We start from the raw sequence: 17,949 nt of genomic DNA, 5'->3' as shown, positions 1-17,949 counted from the left end.
AAAAAGCAAATGACATCTTATGCAGTGATGATATAGTGTAAGAGGAATGAACACTCATCCATTTCAGTTGAGAGTGCAAGATTGAATATCCACTCTGGTAATAAGTATTGTGGTTCTTCAGGAAGATAGGACTAGATCTACCTTAAGATTAAGCTATACCACATTTGGGCAGAAACTCATAGAGGTCTATACCTACTACAGAGGCCCTTGCTCATTGATTTTCATTGTAGTTCTCTTCATGATAGTCAAAAATTGGAAACAGCCTTGATGCCCGTCAAGAGATGGGTAGATAATGAAAATGTGGTACATTTCCACAATTCAATGTTACTTAGCTATTAAGTCATGAAATTTACAGGTAAATGAAGGGAGCTAAAAAAAAAAATCCTGACTGGGGTAACCAAGACTCAAAAAGACAAATACAGTATGTATTCTCTTACATGTGGATATTCACTTTTAAGTCTTCAATAGGCTTGCCACAATCTGTATTTCTACTAAAGTTAGAAATAGAGAAGGAGATTAGGGGAGAGAGAAGGACTTTCTGAATAGGGAAGTAGGAATAGAAAAGATAGCAAAAGAGACAAGGTGGGAATGTAACAGGAGGGTTAAACAGAAAGAAGGAGGAAGAGAGGATAAGGGAGGAAACATGGAAAGAGACAATTAAACATCAGCTCCATCTGAGAGGTCATATGGAAACCTACTATATTAAAACCTTATATGCATATATCTCTTACAAACAAATAAACCAAACAGTGCCAAGAATGGGTGTCATGTACTGAGCTATTGACAAAAGGGGCCCCGTGGAAATATTCAAACAAATCAGGTGTTTGCCAAGGCTATCGGTTGCCCTCCACAAACAGATGATAGAACACTATTGCTGAAGACAACACATACACAACTCACTGAACCTGGAGAAGTAAAGTTGGTGCCTAACTGGAGCTTTCAGCCCTATGGACTAGTGTCCATGGCACAGGAAGGTAATCTGAATGCTATCAGAGAAGAAAAGTAAACACAAACCTAGATGTAAATCCTTTGATCTATAATGGTGGCCTGCCTACATGATACACTGGTGATAAAATGGCACAAATGGTATTGGAGTGACCAACCACATTCTAAATGGACTTACGGCCCACTCCATGAACTAGAAACTATACTTGATACTGTTCTAGTGGTCAAGAACCCGAGACTACATAGTTCATGGACCTAGGGAAATCTAATATTACTGTTCTCCTCAAGATATATAACAATATAATGACTTCTGATGACTTTCTCCTATACCCATAGATCAATGTCTTATACAGCCATCATCAGGGGAGCTTCCCCTTGTAGTAGATGGGAACAAACACATAAATCCACAACTTCACAACTGAAAACGTGGAGAGAATGAGAGACCTTGAAACACCCCATCCTAAATGGAATGTCTCCATTAAACTTCTCCTCTCAGGATTCCACTTTGCAGAAGTGGAAGCAGAAAGATTTTAAGAACCAATAGGGATGGAAGGAACTAAGGAAACAATGTCCCCCAGACACAATAATACTGGCTCACATATGAACTCACAGAGATGGTAGCAACATGCAAAGGGCTTACACAGTTCCACTACAGATGGGGTCCCAGTGCTAAGAGGAGGAAGTGGACATCATCACCCGTCACTCACCAAGAAACTACCTCCAATTAGCAACCTCTCACAAAGGAAAATTTGTTTTTTTCCAAAAGCATTTCACTGGGTATACAAAAAACACTTAAGGTCTGGCCTCACACCCAGCAGTAGATGGCCAAGTCAAATGAACTTAATTGTATTTTTAGATTTTTTTTCTCATAATTTTTTATCTGGGCATTATTTAACAGATTGGTTGCTTGCTTATATGTTATGGTACCCAATTTCATATTTTTATGGATTTTTGTGTGTGTGATATGATAAAGAAATGATAGAATAATAGGGTAGATTATTGAATCTACTTTAATCCAAAAACAACATTTAATCTCAAAATATTTTACATTGGTATAGATTTCAGTTTATTGATACAAATTTAATTTTGTTATACTATGTGATATATTTCTACTCTTGTTTAAGGTATTATGTTTATGTCACTCATTTAAAAATGTAATGTACAGTTAAGAAACATAAATTAATAGTGAAATATATATTCATCTTAGTTAAGTTTTTTTTTTTTTTTGCGTTTTTGAGACAGGGTTTCACTGAGTGGCTTTGCACCTTTCCCAGAACTCACTCTGTAGACCAGGCTGGCCTCAAACTCACAGAGATCCGCCTTCCTCTGCCTCCTCAGTGCTGGGATTAAAGGCATGCTCCACCACCACCTGGCTTTTTTTAGGTGTACAAAGATCATTTCAATTAGGTAGGTAATTTTCAAACACTTCAAAGACCTACAGAATATGACATTTAAAATATTTTAAGAAGTTAGACTTCTTTGGACAGTGAGACATATTTGCTCCTGGCAGCCCCAATTATTTCAAAGAGGATGGTTGTCATTGAAAAAACTTATATGGAGTTTGCTTTCTTTATGGCAAATTAGCCACTGGTATAAAAAAAAAAAAGTATCCTTGCATTGACTGCTTGACAGGATGTTGTATAGACTGGACAAGTAGGACTCATAGGAACATGACCACTAAACAAGGGCAAGATGATCCTTTCAGCTCCTGTTTCACAGAGGAGACTGCTAGACATTCTGCAGAACACAGGGAGAAGCAACTGAGAAACTCTAGGTCGGTAGGCTAAAGATGGAAGCCCCAATGTTGTAGACGAACTTTGGGTGACTGTCTATGAAGCCAGCTGTCTCTGTCATTTCTAGAATTTTGGAAGTGGCTCACAATGCACTTCCTGTTTACTTAGGTAATATTATAATCCTTCTAGGGTCTTCAATGTAGTTCAGGACTAGATAGTTATAATAACAATTTTCCTTGGTTATGATAAAAGATAAATTAGATATGAAACTTTAGAATCATAAATGTAATATAGATGATAGAACATTTACTTTAATTATGCCAAATGCAAATAGACTAGACATTATAACTAATTCTTGCTTGATAACTGTTTTGTTATATATAATTTTACTATGTTAAAGTGAAAACCTTCCTTTTTCATTAGACAGAAAAGAGGAAGTGCTGTGGGATGTCTTTTTTTCTATGCTGTGAATATGTGTGGCTCCCATTGGATAATAAATAAAGCTGTTTTGGCCTATGGCAAGAAAGCTTACAGCCGGGCAAGAAATGCAAGCAGAGATACAGAAGAGAGAAAGGCAGAATGAGAAAGACACTAGCCTGCTGCTCAAGAAGCAACAGAATGCCAGCAGACCAGTAATGCCACAGCCATGTGCTACCATATAGGTTAACAGGAATGGGTTTAATGAATTTGAAAGATCTAGCTACTATAAACTGACCTATTGGCCAGATAGTTTGTAAGTAATATAGCCTATGTGTGTTTACTTGGGTCTAAGCAGCTGCAAGACTGGGCAGGACACAGGAAAACTTCCAACTACATGTGTGCATGTGTCTTTTTATGTATTTGTATGTGCTTCTCATGTATTTGTTTTTTTCTGTTTTTTTTTTTGTTCTTCTGGCTTTTTTGTTTATTCACTTGTTTATTTTTTAAAAAGAGATAGAAAGAAGGTATGAAGTTAGGTGAGTGGGGAGGTAGAAAGCATTTGGAAGGTGATTTGGGATAGAAACAGTGCTCAGAAAACATTACATGAAATAAATCTATTTTCAACTAAACAAGCAACAACAAAACAAAAGAATAGCAGTGGTTCAGCCTGATTCTTTCTTCCTCAAAGTGGCCCATGTTTGGAGCTTTTGTTTCTTGTTGTAGACAAATTGGACCATGTTCTTTCCAGATCCAACATGCAGAGCTGAAAATGGTAGATTTTCCATGAGGTGACTGTTCCTGCAGAAATAAGATTGAAATACAATGCTAAAGAGGAAATGTGGAAATATGATTTCTTACTATTCATGTTCATTTATCATCTAATAATTTCATAATGGTATTTTCTACATACTTTCTGTCTTGTAATGGAATTGGATAAGGAACTTCTATGAATTAATCTGGAATTGAAATTCTTTAAGCTCCTAAACACAAAAAATACCTATAGAGAGCAGTGTCAGGCTTAGAGTGATAAGGGAATGGGGAGAAACTGTCTCATAGTACAGAAACTTAAAACCATTAACATTCTCAGGTATCTAACATGCCTGCCATTTCCATGACAGGTGCCTGAAAAATTAGATAAGATCCTATCTGGGTTTCCATACTTCCCATAACATAAATGGATTGATAGTACACCATGGGGGAGATTAAATTTATAGTCAAATAAAATAAAATAGAACTTTGCTAAATATAGTGATCATATATGGCGTAATAAGGTGGTGAACTGAGCAGCCAAGACAGAGATAAGCAGTCTGCTCCTTTATGAGGTTCTCTTTTATAATTAACCCTAACATACCTTTCTTGTAAGAAACACATACTCCTGGCAACTTGGAGGAATTGAGGATGATAGTTTATTAATATATGAAGCTAAGTCACATTCATAACCTTATCTTGATGGCTTTCTGTAGTTAAGTTTGTTCATTCCAGAAGTAACAAGAAGGCACAAAAGCTCCACAGAGCTGGTGATAAAGTTTGTGGGACCTGATGTAAAACAGAAAATTGGTTTCTCTCCCAGATTCATGAAAAGTGACCTAGATTATTTCAAAATACAAGAGAATTTGTACTGAGTTAGCTTATAAACTGAAAATTCAGTGTTGTAATTTATATGAAACTATCAAGGAAGGGAATGGTGTCATCTAGGAGCCAGTGTGCTATGGTTTGTTTAGGTAGATTGGTGGGAGCCTGAGTGTGTGAGGATGGCTCTAGGAAGAGGGAAGGTGGGCTGGGGCTGAACCAGGGGTGGTGGTGGCTGTAGGTGAGTGACTGTCCCTGGTTGCAAGGCTTGGTTTAGGATGGAAAAGATGGTGAAAGAATTCAAGATGTCACATAACATAAACTGGAAAGAATTAGTCAACATTGATTCAGATGATTCAAGAACAGCTGGTAGATGACTTATCAATTGCATTGGTGAATGTAGAAGTAATGAATTAAAAGATGAAGATGGAGAAAACGTGGTGCTTCTATTCCACATAACTCAGTCACTGATGAAGGTGACAGCACAAGACTTAACCCTGGCTTTGAAGAAGTTGAACAGGCTGGAGAAGAAAAAGCAAAACAATCAACTAAACACAGAAGTCATGAAACTGGGACATGAGAAGGCTCAGCAGGTGGATGTGATACTTGTTTTATGAATGATGAAATTCAAGAACTTGAAAAGCAATTGGATAAAAAGACAGAGAGTTAAAGAATGTGGAAAATGTGTTGGATAAAGAGAAGAAAGTTACTGATCAGTTGGCTCTTTGAATGAAAAGGCAGAAAATGGAAACAGCAAATTGAGAAGAGAATGAACAACTTAATAGATTCACAAAAGGAATCAATTTGGTCGGGAAGAGGAGGAGACAGCAACAACTGATCACGGTTGTCTGAAATGATCTGTGAACGTGTTCAATATCCTGATGAAATCCAGGCCTTAATGGAAGCTAATGAGAAACGTGAAGTTTATAACCAAGAAATGAGAAAGAAATCTCAAAGAGTCAGTACAGGAATGGAGATGAAGAATGGCTATAACAGACTGAAAGCTATTGTGCATCAAACAGATACTATTGTGGACCAGATTTAAAGGGAGAATGGTCATTAACAATTCAAGTACAAGAGCTCACCAACCATCTAAATGCTTGGGATGAAGAGGATATCCAGTCATGATGGCTGTGGAAGGAAACACAGAAAAATGGAAGGTGCTTTTCTTAACTGATACAATTTTTCTCATTTAATATTCTGACTAAACTTTAATTATGACTTAGATTTTAAGAATTTACAGCATAGAATAACATTTATATTTCCTTTCTAAAGTTTATTGTATGTTTTATCTAAAAACTTCTAAAATTGCTATCTGCAGTCCTCAAGCTTTTTTTGTTTATTAGTCAAGAGCTTTCCAGTCCAGGTTAATCAGGAATGAGATTAGGAAAAAGACCTACCAAGATCATTTAGAAAGACTTATACAGTGACTCTTTCTGTGGCTAATTGCCATGTTCCAGTTTCACTGAATTCCTCACTGTACACTATGAAGAAGGTAGAATTATGAAGGTTGCTATTTGTGAACACTCTGAGATGAATGAATTAATAATTCTAACTGTTATCCAGGTGGTGGCTCCTGCCTTTAATCCAAGCACTCAGGGAGGCAGAAGCAGGTAGATCTCTATGAGTTTGAAGACAGAATGGTCTAGAGAGTGAGTTTCAGGACAGGCATGGCAACACAGAGAAACTGTCTCTAAAAAACAAAAAAAGGAATAATAATAATAATTCTTACAATTAAAGGTATTACTTCTAGTGTCAACACTTCTAGCCAAGCTCATGTAAATCTTATTGGCATTTAGGAATTGTTGATTATCTGGGAAGCTCAGGTTATCTATATTTTATAGACATATCCAAGAAACTAGGCTTGGCAATTCTGCATCTGGATTGATTGTGGTTTTGTGTGATGTTTTCCATCTGCTAGTAAAGTCATGAATCTTGGACCAGAACCTACAACCACCACTTTACTAAACCAGCAAATCTCTAACTACAGTCTAATCATTTGTCCTTATCTCTCTCTCTCTCTCTCTCTCTCTCTCTCTCTCTCTCTCTCTCTCTCTCTCTCTCAAACACACACACACACACACACACACAGCTTTGCACAGGGTCTGCTCATTAAGCTTATTTTAGAATGAGGCATTCATTCTCTTTTATTGAGTTTTAAGACTTTTTAGAACTTCTATTTAAAGTTAGTTGAACAAGACACATGTTTGAGTATGTTCTCATGGTAGCTGTTCCCTTTACTTTCCTAAAGATGTAATGTCTCTGCCTTGAAAAGTTCAAAGCAATGATGAGTAAAATTAAATATATGAAAAGGTAACTCAAAATACTGAATTATAAGACACAATAGCTTCAATTATCCCCAAAGTCTTCTATAAATTCAATAAAACAGCACTAAAACTCCAAGCTCCATTTTTTAACTTATGGATTGAGTGGAGACCAGGCCACAGTGGGTGGCACCATTCTGTGGAATAAGGAAGCTAGTTAATTATGAGTCTGTGAGTGAGTTAGCAACAGAGTTTCCCCAGGGTTTCTCTTTGAATCTCCTGTTTGAGTTCCTGCCTTGGTCACCACCCAATGATCGACTATGATCAGGAAGTGAAAACTAAATAAATCCTTCCACCTTCCAAGTAGCTTTTCCTCAGAGAGTTTTATCACAGCTACAGAAAGGAAACAGAGCATCCAGCTGTCTACACACTCTGTGTCTTCCATGACTTGATGTTCTTGCTGTTGCTACAGTTTGACCCTGACCCTGTCCACAGCAGGGTCACCTGCAAGCCTGCCTTTGCCTTTCCTGCCCTTTCTCCTCATCCTTTGTGAGTTCAGCACACTGCGACTTAAATGATCACATTGATTGAGTCTTCCCATCATCTTCTCTGTTAGTTCTAAGGTGGACTTTTATGATTGAGGAGGGAGTATATATTGAGGATTAAAGATAAAACCAAAGTTCTGAACCTTTGAGGCCAAAAGCCGACCTGAGGATAAATCTCTACCCATACAGGAGAAGATACCAAACTAGGCTGAAGTTCTGCTTTAGCTTCCTGATTTCTTGTGACTGGGAAGGCCCACACCCACCCAGCTGCAGGTTTGTGTACTGGCTGCAGGTGTGTGGGGAGCACTGTGCACCCATAGCACAGAAATAAATGCCTGAGTCTGTGCTCTGAGAGGAGGAAATGTACAGAGAACTTCGATATTCTTTAGCTACTGTTGTGGACGTCAGTCTTCCAATGTGGTGTGTTCCAGAAGGATTGGAAAACAGGCTCTGCAGATGTCCCCCAGGACTTTGGTGAAACCACTGCACTTGGGTTGCAGAGGTGGAAAAGTTGCACTGCAGCTCTGCATGCTCTCCCTCCTGCAGAACCAAGGACACAGGACTCTGCTTCACTTGTGGACCTTTCACCCCTGGTTAGAGACACAGATGAGGTCACTGAACATCCACAGAACCCTGAACACACCCCATGTCCTCTGAGAAGGTGGGAGCTCTGCAGGACTCCTGAGCTGCTTCCCCTCCCTCCATGTGCTGACAGAATCCTCTTTGTCCCTGAAAGTGGACAGCCAGACTCACAGCAAACCTGGGTGCACAGCAGCCCCAGCAGAGAGCACAGCAGCCTCTTCATGGTGCTTGTCTGGCTGCTGGAGACAGAAGCAAGGAACCAAGCCCTGGGCTGTGGTGTCAGGATGACTGTTGAATGTCCCTCCTCCTGCAACCAGTCAGCTCCACCCAGGAGCTCTGCCAGGGCAGACACTGCAGAGTTCCCTCCCAGCCTTCTGAGCCTGAAGCTCCTCCCAAAGCAGACCTGCCTGAGAGGCTGGGTGGAGTGCACCCAGGACATTTTGAGATAACAGTGGGGTTGTATGGAGTTAGGGATCCTGGAAACAGGAGAGGTTCAGCTCTTCCCAATGAGAACAAGCCTTCTGCAAATAGAGCCTGACACATTCAGAGAAACATCATTAAAGGTTTAACTCAGGAAACAGATGCATGTTCTGACAAAAGACCCTTTACTGGGGCTGAGAGAAGGCTCAGAAGATAAGGGTCCTTGTCCTTCCAAGAGGCCTTAGTTCCCCCCCAGCATCCATATCTGGTGGCTCACAGCTGCCTGTAAATCGAGCTGCTGGGGACCTGATACTCTCTTCTCTCCTCCTCAGAACCTGTATACATGTACTACACATTTACACAGATCCACTTACCTACACATTTTTAAAAAATAAAAATAAAAAGTCAGCTCATGCACAATGCCTTGGAAGAGGTGGGAATGGGGAGTGTATTGGGTGGAAGGCTAGGGGTTAGGAAGAGGGAGGATAGGGGAATCTGTGGCTGATATGTAAAATTAAATTAATTATAAAATAAAAATATTTATTAAAAAAAGAAAAATAATCTTCACCTGTGAGATAAAAGAAGTGAAATCCCCACAGTAGAAAAGAAATGGGAACATAATGATAAAGTATACATGTAATGGTTTCATGGTTTTTGAATGCGTATTAAAAATTGGAACACTCCTACAACAGTCAAGGTTGATGGTGAACATTGTTTAAAATACACTGCTTAGAAGGAAGAAGATAGGGAAAAACCAATATGGGAGTGCTGTGTGCCAGAGTGACAGGGGCAGCAGTGGTGGTGTGCTATAATTGCACATGGTGACTGCCGGGAACAATGCACTAGAGTTCATAACAGTAGAAGAATGCATTTCAAAGTTTTCACTATACAGATAATTGCTTGAGAAATGAGACTTGAAATGAAATGTAGACACACAATCTCCTCAAAAATAACTCACAGCCAACCTTAGGCCATCTCAGCCCATACGTCTCAAGCAGTATTAGAGCAATCACTGTCCTCCAATCCTGTAGGAGAACTTGGGTGAAATTTATATTGAGGTTAAAAATAAAAAAAGCTTCATTTTTTATGTGATTCAGCATTCTACTGAAGGAGAAACATACATTTGACACACGAGAAACAAGTAAATGACGATGAAGACTCCCACAGGAATGAAGCCCTTCCCAAGATCCCACGTTCTCTGTACTGTTGCACTCAGTGAATGTCCCTGGTCTCACTCTGCAAATCTCACATGGTTTGTGTCCAGCTCTGCACTTGTGACTCAGTGCACAGGAGCATCCAGCTACACATTCAGAGGATCCGCAGGTGGAAGGAGTTTCCATCCTTCCTGCATACAGTCTGAAAGCCCTCCATACCAGAGACAGGCTGACTTCCTGATGTGAGCTTCAGGAGGTGCTGGAGACCCACAAGAAGCTGTTGCACATGCAGGAAAGGACCCTAAGGGACAAGAGATGAATAGCTGCCCATCAGCTCTAGAGCAGCTGCTACAGAAACACAGATTCAGCCTTCAGGCTGGGGCACCACACGAGCTCTGCATCCTCTTGTAGCATCAGTACCGTGTAGAAGAACTGAGCTAATAAGAGGGTCTCTGTTCAGAGTGAAACAGCACAGTGTTCTTTCTGGGGATGAGGGCCTAAAGAGGAGTGACAGTGAGCAGTAGGCTACTCTGAGCCTCAGGATGCACAGGAAGGTCACCAAGATGAGAAAGAAGCAGCTCACTCCTTCCTGGAGATTCCCGGGAAACAAACACAGCCTGAAGACTGGGAGAGAAAGGACAGAGGATTCTCCGAGCTTGAGGAGATTTAGATACTTTTGTCATCTGGGCACTGGAAAGGCAATGAGGAAAAGACACTGTCACAGCTGCAGTGACCTTCCTCCTGTCTTTGCTGACTTCTGAGTGTGAATTCCAAGGCTTTCTGATCATGCACAAAGGAAGGTTAATGCCTCCTGTGTTGAGACTTGTGAGCTTTTAGAAAAGAAGAATATAAAGACATGAACTGAAATGGGAGAAAAAGATATTTTAAAGTGAGAAAATAACGACATCTTTACACATTTAAAAACAAGTATCATGGCATGGGAATCAGAACACTGCATTGTTACCAGAGTTCTACACATCCCATCAAAATGCTCAGAAAATGATCTGATGGATGCTGCTGGGAACATTACAGATGTGTTAGTACATGAAGAGTAAATTAGGGAGTACAAATCCAAATAAACACTGTAAATGTACATTAAAAAAAACAGCAAGCTTGCTATAGACAGTCTTCCCTTGGATGAACTCAGGGTCAAATTAAACATACATAAAACTGATGAGAGACTTAGTTATTAGCGCCTTTCTTATAAAATACAACATGATTCAGAAGTGTCACCTGACATATTCTAGGTCCTCTCAACAAGAGGAGACAGTGCAATGCATGGACATCAGAGGGCAGGAGGTACGAACATAAACTCCAATTCTACAATCACAGTTCTTTCAACAAGGAGTGTTAACTTGTACCAGTAAGTCCTTCCTCCCTCTCTCCCTCTTCCTCCCTCCCTCCGTGTGTGTGTGTGTGTGTGTGTGTGTGTGTGTGTGTGTGTGTGTCTGTGTGTGATATTAATCAAAAGGAAGTCATTGAGAACCTTAACAGGTAGCATTCAATGAAGCAATTTTGTGCCAAATGAAGAACACAGAGTGCAGAATCCTCTTCAGACAGATCAGAGTGCACAGTGAGGCATCAGTGAGCAGTGACAGCAGAAAAGAACACTGGAAGGAGTTAGGGAGCAGAGATACAGACTCCAATACCCTAAATGTCTGGAAATGAACCGTAACTTTGAGTTAAGGAGCCAAGAAGCAAATAGTCATGATGTAAAACAGCATTATCTAAAGGCTGCAAAATCTTGATCACAAAACCTATGTGTACAAGGACTGAAAGTGTGTCACATGATTAAGTCTAGCTCAGTCATCTGTCCTAGCAAAATCCAAAATAAGTTTATGGTCTCTTTATCACCAACTGGCAAGTGAAAATTGTAATTGAGGGGTGTTTGGTGAAAAACGGTCTTCAAAATATTTTACTTTTGAACACTATTTAAAACTGAAGACCATGTGATCATCCACTGAGCTCTCCTTAGACCTTGAGCCTATTTGGGTAAGGGACTCTGGAGCACATGCTTCATTATCCCCTCATTAAATATTCTTCGATCTGAATAATTTACCACCTACATGTTCTACAAAGAACATCTTTGTATAATAATTTATCACATTAATACTCATATTATATTTTTACATGCATAAATCTAGTTTTGGAGAAAATGGATGAATTTATTAAACAACAATCTCAGTATGAGACATGAGAGTTATTGTTCAGGGAGGCACCAGAGGTATACAAAACAACGCTCGATGGTGCTATGGTTCTTTGTCGCCCACTGTAACCAGATGGTGAGAGCCTATGACTACAGCAATCCACATTCTACTGATTCATGACATAGAGAAATCAACCTTGAATTGACTGTGGAATGGTCCTCACTGCTGGTTAGATTTCATAGCACACGAAGGTCATGTGCAGGCTGTTGGGAAAGAATGGAAAACAGTAGTACTAACCACAGCTGGACCCTGCATGCTACAGTACTGAACTTACAGGTAATATGTGCTCAGTGGTTCAACAGTGTCCTGACTGGCACAGAATAACAATGCTTTCTGATTGGATTTGAAGACTACTAGAGGAAAGAGTTCCTGCCCAGTATTGTAACATGGCCCCAAATCCCATGGTTCAAGAGGTCATAGGTACTAGGGGAAAACCACTATAAGGTTGTTTTGCTAAATGCTCATGTCAAACTGCCTTCTAAGTGTGTGTTTATCCTCACAGATTATAGTCTCCATTTTGGTTGGAATATGTGTTTCAGGGAGTTTCTATAGGAGATTTTCCATATTATTTTGTTCAAAATGCCATTAATGATAGTTATTTCTACCCCACATTCCTCCCTCTACCCTGCCCACTCAACTTCATCTATTTGAATCCTGCTTGTTCCATTTCCCCTTTTATGGAAGTCTTTTTTCTGTTTCCCCTTCTTCTGACCATTCCCATCCTCTTTTGTGACCTCTTATTGACACCTAACATCAATGGATATTTCAAAGGAAACATACGTATTAAAAGCTAGCACCCACATACTTGAGAAAAATACTCCGTTTTTCTCAGTCTGGGTTATCTTACTCTGCATGACTGTTTCCAGTTCCACCCATTTACCTGAAAATTTCATAATTTTTCTTATCAGCTGAAGAATACCCCACTGTTCAAAGGTACCACATTTTCACAATTCACTCAGGTGATGGACATCTAGAGTGTTTTCAATTCCCAGTGATTATGGATAGAACAGCAGTGAACATGGAAGAACAAGAATCTCTGTAGAAAGATATAGAATCTTTTGGTTATTTCTTCAAAACTGGAATAATTAGATCTGTGTCAGAATTTAGAGGAACCTCTATACAGATTTCCCTATTTTTCTGTCCATTTCCATTCACATTAACAATGAATAACTTTTCTCCCTCATGTCATTCTCTCAGCTCGTGTCCTGGTCTTCTGGCTCTTACAATCCCTCCTGCTCCTTTTCTGTGATGTTCCCTGACCTTAGGTGTAGGAAGTGAATTGCAGATGATTTAACTAGGACTAGAGAACCTATGATATTTATTCTCTACTTTTTGAGGAGTTGTCTCTGATTGTAGTAGCCACTCTCTGCTTCAAAATTAAATTTCTTTAGCAAGGGGTTTGAGCTACTCTTATCTCTGTGTGTTGGTGGTGGTCATGCAGGAGGAGCTGCAGTTGGCAATGAAGCTTATAAGTAAGACTCAGCAGTGAGCACAAGTATGATGAGTATACTCTGGAGATGCAAAGCTCCCCTCCCTCCAGGGGGTGTCTCCATAATGCCTTGTACTTGTGTTGGCCCTTCTGCTTGCTGCTATCTTGTCCTTACTGGATTTGGCATGGTATGATTGCTGAGTGGGAGAATCCCACTATATTTAGTATAGTGAGATTGTTTTATGGGGAAATTCCACTCTTCACTGGGCAATTCACTTGCAGATCATAATGGAGATTTTTTTTAACAGAGCAATGAAGCTCAGAGATGTGAGATTGGCTGATGAAAACAAGGAAGTTTCAAACATTATAAACACATGAATTCTGCCTGTGGAAAAACAGACTAATAATTAAAGGAAGTAATTATGTCCCTACATCCAAGGTTAGGTCTGAGTTCCTTGGTCATGTAGTTTACAGAATTAACCTCAGGTTTCAGTGTGTACTTCAAGAAAACAAAGTTGTGAATGAAAATTAAGTGACCTTACTGTGTGTAAGGAAAAACTGATGCTTAGCGAGACCACTCAATTGAAGTTCTGTTGAATAAAATAAGGATAAAAATCTGCTACACTATAACCACAAACTGCTGGCTTCCATTACACAGGAACTGGCTGAAATATACTCAACTTGCTTAAAACCCAGTTAATCAATAATAAAAGAATCATTGTTTTAGGGGGAAGATGTTATGGTTGATAAATTAATACAAAGGATAATGTTTAATTACATGTGGGCTTCTAATAAAGCATGTGACTTATGGTTATAATGTGATTTCTTCCTATGTAAGGATTTTAATTTGATTTTAGAAAATATGTAACTTGCAGTTGTGAGGTGATTTTCTTCTTGCTTAGAGATTTTTGTCTTAGACTGTATGAAATGGTTAAGAGAAAAATAAAGATACAGATAAGTATGCTGGGTGTGTTTAGCCACTGACTCCACATCTTCTCTCCAGATTCCCTGATCTGCTGCAGCTGGACTCTGGCAGTTTATAATTATGAGTATTTAAAATATAGTTAGAAGCTGTATTGATTTAGGAAAATGGCTGTAGAGGGTTCTCCTCTAGGGTCTATATCCTCTGCAGCCATGGGAACTTAACTAGCTTTACAGTATTGTGTCTGAATACATTGCTACTGAGAAATCTTGAATTCAATAAGGCATACATTAGCTTTCCCAAATATAATAGTGCTACTATTGTTCCCTTGTGAACATCTTGCCAAATGATTACTGTTTTGATTCATAGTCCATACGCAACTTAGTAGGATTATTTTTTGCTTTTCTCCCTTGTATTCTTATGTGGAACCTTCATATACTGATAGAGTTTATCCCCAGGGAAGAGGCTTCAGATCATTTCTAGCAAAGTTCCTCCAAGTCCTATGTCTAAACTGTTTGATGTCATTAGAAATAGTGTCTTACCTTAAATTACTGTGAGGCAATCAAAGGCAATGGCAATAACCTATTTCATTTGGAGGAGACTCTGGAAGCCACAACTAGCAACTTGAAGAGATCTTTCCCATGCATGGCACTGGTATTTTTTTTTTATTAGAGTTGGCATTCATTCTAGGTTTGATAAGCACTCTTCTGAGAGATTCTGTCCTATGCTGTGCCATCAAAGTAGATTTTGAAGTTTAAAAATTGACTTTCACATCTCATTTTGCTTCCTAAAGAAAAGACAGCAAATAGTACTTTGTTGTTCTTTGTGAACACAAACATGAATCTTTCTTTAGAGACACCATGGCTCTTGATTTCAGATCTTTCTTCCTTGACAGAGAGATAAATATGATACTAGAGCATTTTACGTTAAACTAGTATTTTGTTTCCAGAATTGAGATGGATCACAACCTTGACTTCCCTTCTCACACTGAATAATTATCTGAGAACCTAACTCTAACTCCAGGTGAGTGACTACACCACTCCCTCAGGATCTAAGCAAAGTGCAATGGCCTATGAGAGTGGAAGTTAAGGGAGAAAAATTTGTCAAAGAGTTCTTCATGACCAGGTTGCCTCCTACATGGTGTGTAGGAAAGAGATGGAGCTGCCCCTCAGGCATCATCTTGAGAGTTCTAACAGCTGTGTTTCTTAAGCAGCTTCACTAATTGAATGCTGTTAGGGAGTGTGAAGGTTTCAATGAGAATGGCCTCATAGGCTCAAAAATCTGAATGTTTGCTTCCAAGATGGTGGACTGTTTAGGAAGTATCAGGAAGTGTGGCCTTATCAGAGGAGGTGTGTCACTGGGGTGGGCTTTGGGATCTTAAGTCCAAACCAGATCCAATTTGTCACTCTGTCTGCCTATTGCTGGTGATCAGATAGAAGCTCTCAGAAGCTGATCCAGGGACATGTCTACTGCCTGCTTCTATGCTTGCCACCACAATCATCATGTCTCACCCTCTTAAGCTGTAATCAAACCCCCAATTAAGTGCTTTCTTCTATAAGTTGTCTTCGTCATGGTGTCTCTTCACAGCAATAGAACAGTAACTGAGTCCAGAAGTCGGACTGAACTTTCTGTCACATGAACCAATGAGAAAAAGAGACTAAATTACTTGTGGACTGAGACTGAGGCAGATTTTTAAGTACTAGAAATATATGTTCTTCATTTGGTCATAAATTTGTGTGATAAGAACAGGAGACTCTAGAGAGTTTAAGGCACTCAATTTTGTAAGACATCTCAGTAGAGAAAAATTCCATGGCAGTGTTTTCCTGGAAGTGCTTTCTGTGAGATATCCTTCATATAGGGAAAGAACAGTATGTCTAGGGATTAAAACCTGGTTGCCTATAGCAACAACTTCCATCTATCCTGTCAGAATATCCACAGATTATTAAGTTTCCAGGAATCTGGCCTGAGATGTGTTACTGTGTTTCAGGAGGCTGGGAAAACCTCACTGAGAGAAGACACACAGCCCTCCCTCACAGGCCACTCCCCTCAGCCTCCTGCACCTGGGTTTGTGTGCAGCTTCCCCTGCAGTCCCCCTCACTGTGTCCCTGGAGCACAGTAGTACAGGGCAGAGTCTGCCAGCTGCACTGAGGACTTCTGCAGTTGGAAGGAGCTGCTGCTCTTATGGAGAGTGGCCTGGAACCCTTGGTGCTCTGTCCTCTGGTTGTCTGTGGTGCTCCTCAGGAGTAGCTGAGGGGCTTCATTCAGATATTGCACATACCACAAAAGGAAAGGACTATAGGTAGTCTGATAGGTGCAGTTCATGATCACAGGCAACCCCTCTGTGACAGTGACCAGGCCATCTGTCTGGGTCACTGATTCGCCATTGCTCCTCCCTGAAAATAAATAAAAAATAATATATGAATAAATAAGGACAAATTTCTTTGCTATGTGAGGAAGAAGGTAAAGACATTCACAGATGTAAGGAAATGACATCATCCACACGTAGGGTAAATGTCACTTACTGAGCATGAAGAGGAGCAGGAGAACTGAGCAGGTGTCAGGAAGCATGTTCATAGGAGAAAATGACACTTGGTTCTTGAGTGCACCAAACTCACAAGGCAAGTCTCCTGCAGGACCTTTCTGAAACTCCTCACTCATAAACAAGGACCACCTTCTGCTCAGAGACAGTTTCACATGTGAAGTCACCAAATAGATGCAGACACTAACCACATCTGAATAGGCAGTGCCCTCTGCTGATTTCCCTTCGATCTGTACCATATGTGTCTGCACAACATACTGAGAATAAACTTGAAACCTCACCCAAAGGAGGCCGGTCTCAGGTCCACATTGGATGTCTGAACTTATCAACATTACTGAACTGTGTGTATCCTGTGATATTTAGGGTGATGACTGTACATATAAGAATACACACAGACACACATATATGCCTCTCATAAAATGTATCTACTTTTTCTAATTTTATTGTTTTTTTGACAATGTTATTTTGATTATACTCACCTGCTCCCTTCACTTCTGCCAGATTCATCCACACTTCACTCCCAACTCAGTTTTGTGCCCCCCATTTTCAATAAATCACTTCAAGGTTTGCATTACAGGTTGTCCTGCCCATATACTCTTGGTTGTGTGGCCTTCAATGGAGGGTGGTCTATACAACAGGGGCTGTAACTTTAAAGAATCCAATTCTCTCTCCCAGCAGCTACAAACTAACTGCCCATAGCTCCTTAGCTCAGAGGGGGAATTCCCACCTTCCTTCTGCCTGCTGGAATTGCGTCTGCACTGATGCTTTGCAGGTATGTGTGCTGTCAACCTCTCTGAGTTCCTGTGTGCAGCTGCCCTGCTGTGTCCAGAAAACACTCTCTCCTTGTAGTCATTCCCCACTTAGGACTCTTACAGTCCTTCCAGGTCCTCTTCCACAGTGACCTCTGACCTAGGGAGAGGGTGTGTGATATAGATTTCCCACCTGGGGCTGAGTGTGCCACAGCTTCTTCTTCTCTGCAGCACAGTGAGTTCTGGTTCTCTATGAAAATCACAATGTGTTGCAGAAAGAAGCTTCTCTGATAAATACTGACGGATGCACTATTGTATGTTTATAAAAATAATTCGTTAAGAGTTGATCTATTAATATGTCCATTTAGCAGAGTATTAATCATAGGTTCTCCCAAAGGGTCTATGTCTTGTCTAGTCACAAGTTCTTAGATCCCCAAACGGTGCTGCATATGAGCTTTAGCTTATGGAGCA

General features: G+C 40.1%; 1 pseudogene; it reads right to left on the bottom strand.

Annotated features, from left to right (window-relative positions):
- Positions 1-16,192: 16,192 nt before the first annotated feature.
- On the bottom strand, positions 16,193-16,764 carry LOC118576127 (annotated as a pseudogene).
- Between the last annotated feature and the right edge of the window lie 1,185 nt (positions 16,765-17,949).

Source organism: Onychomys torridus, unplaced genomic scaffold (genome assembly GCF_903995425.1).
Source record: "Onychomys torridus unplaced genomic scaffold, mOncTor1.1, whole genome shotgun sequence".
Classification (NCBI taxonomy): Eukaryota; Metazoa; Chordata; class Mammalia; order Rodentia; family Cricetidae; genus Onychomys; species Onychomys torridus.
The sequence above is the reverse complement of the archived record's forward strand: the minus strand, read 5'-3'. Positions and strand labels throughout refer to the sequence as shown.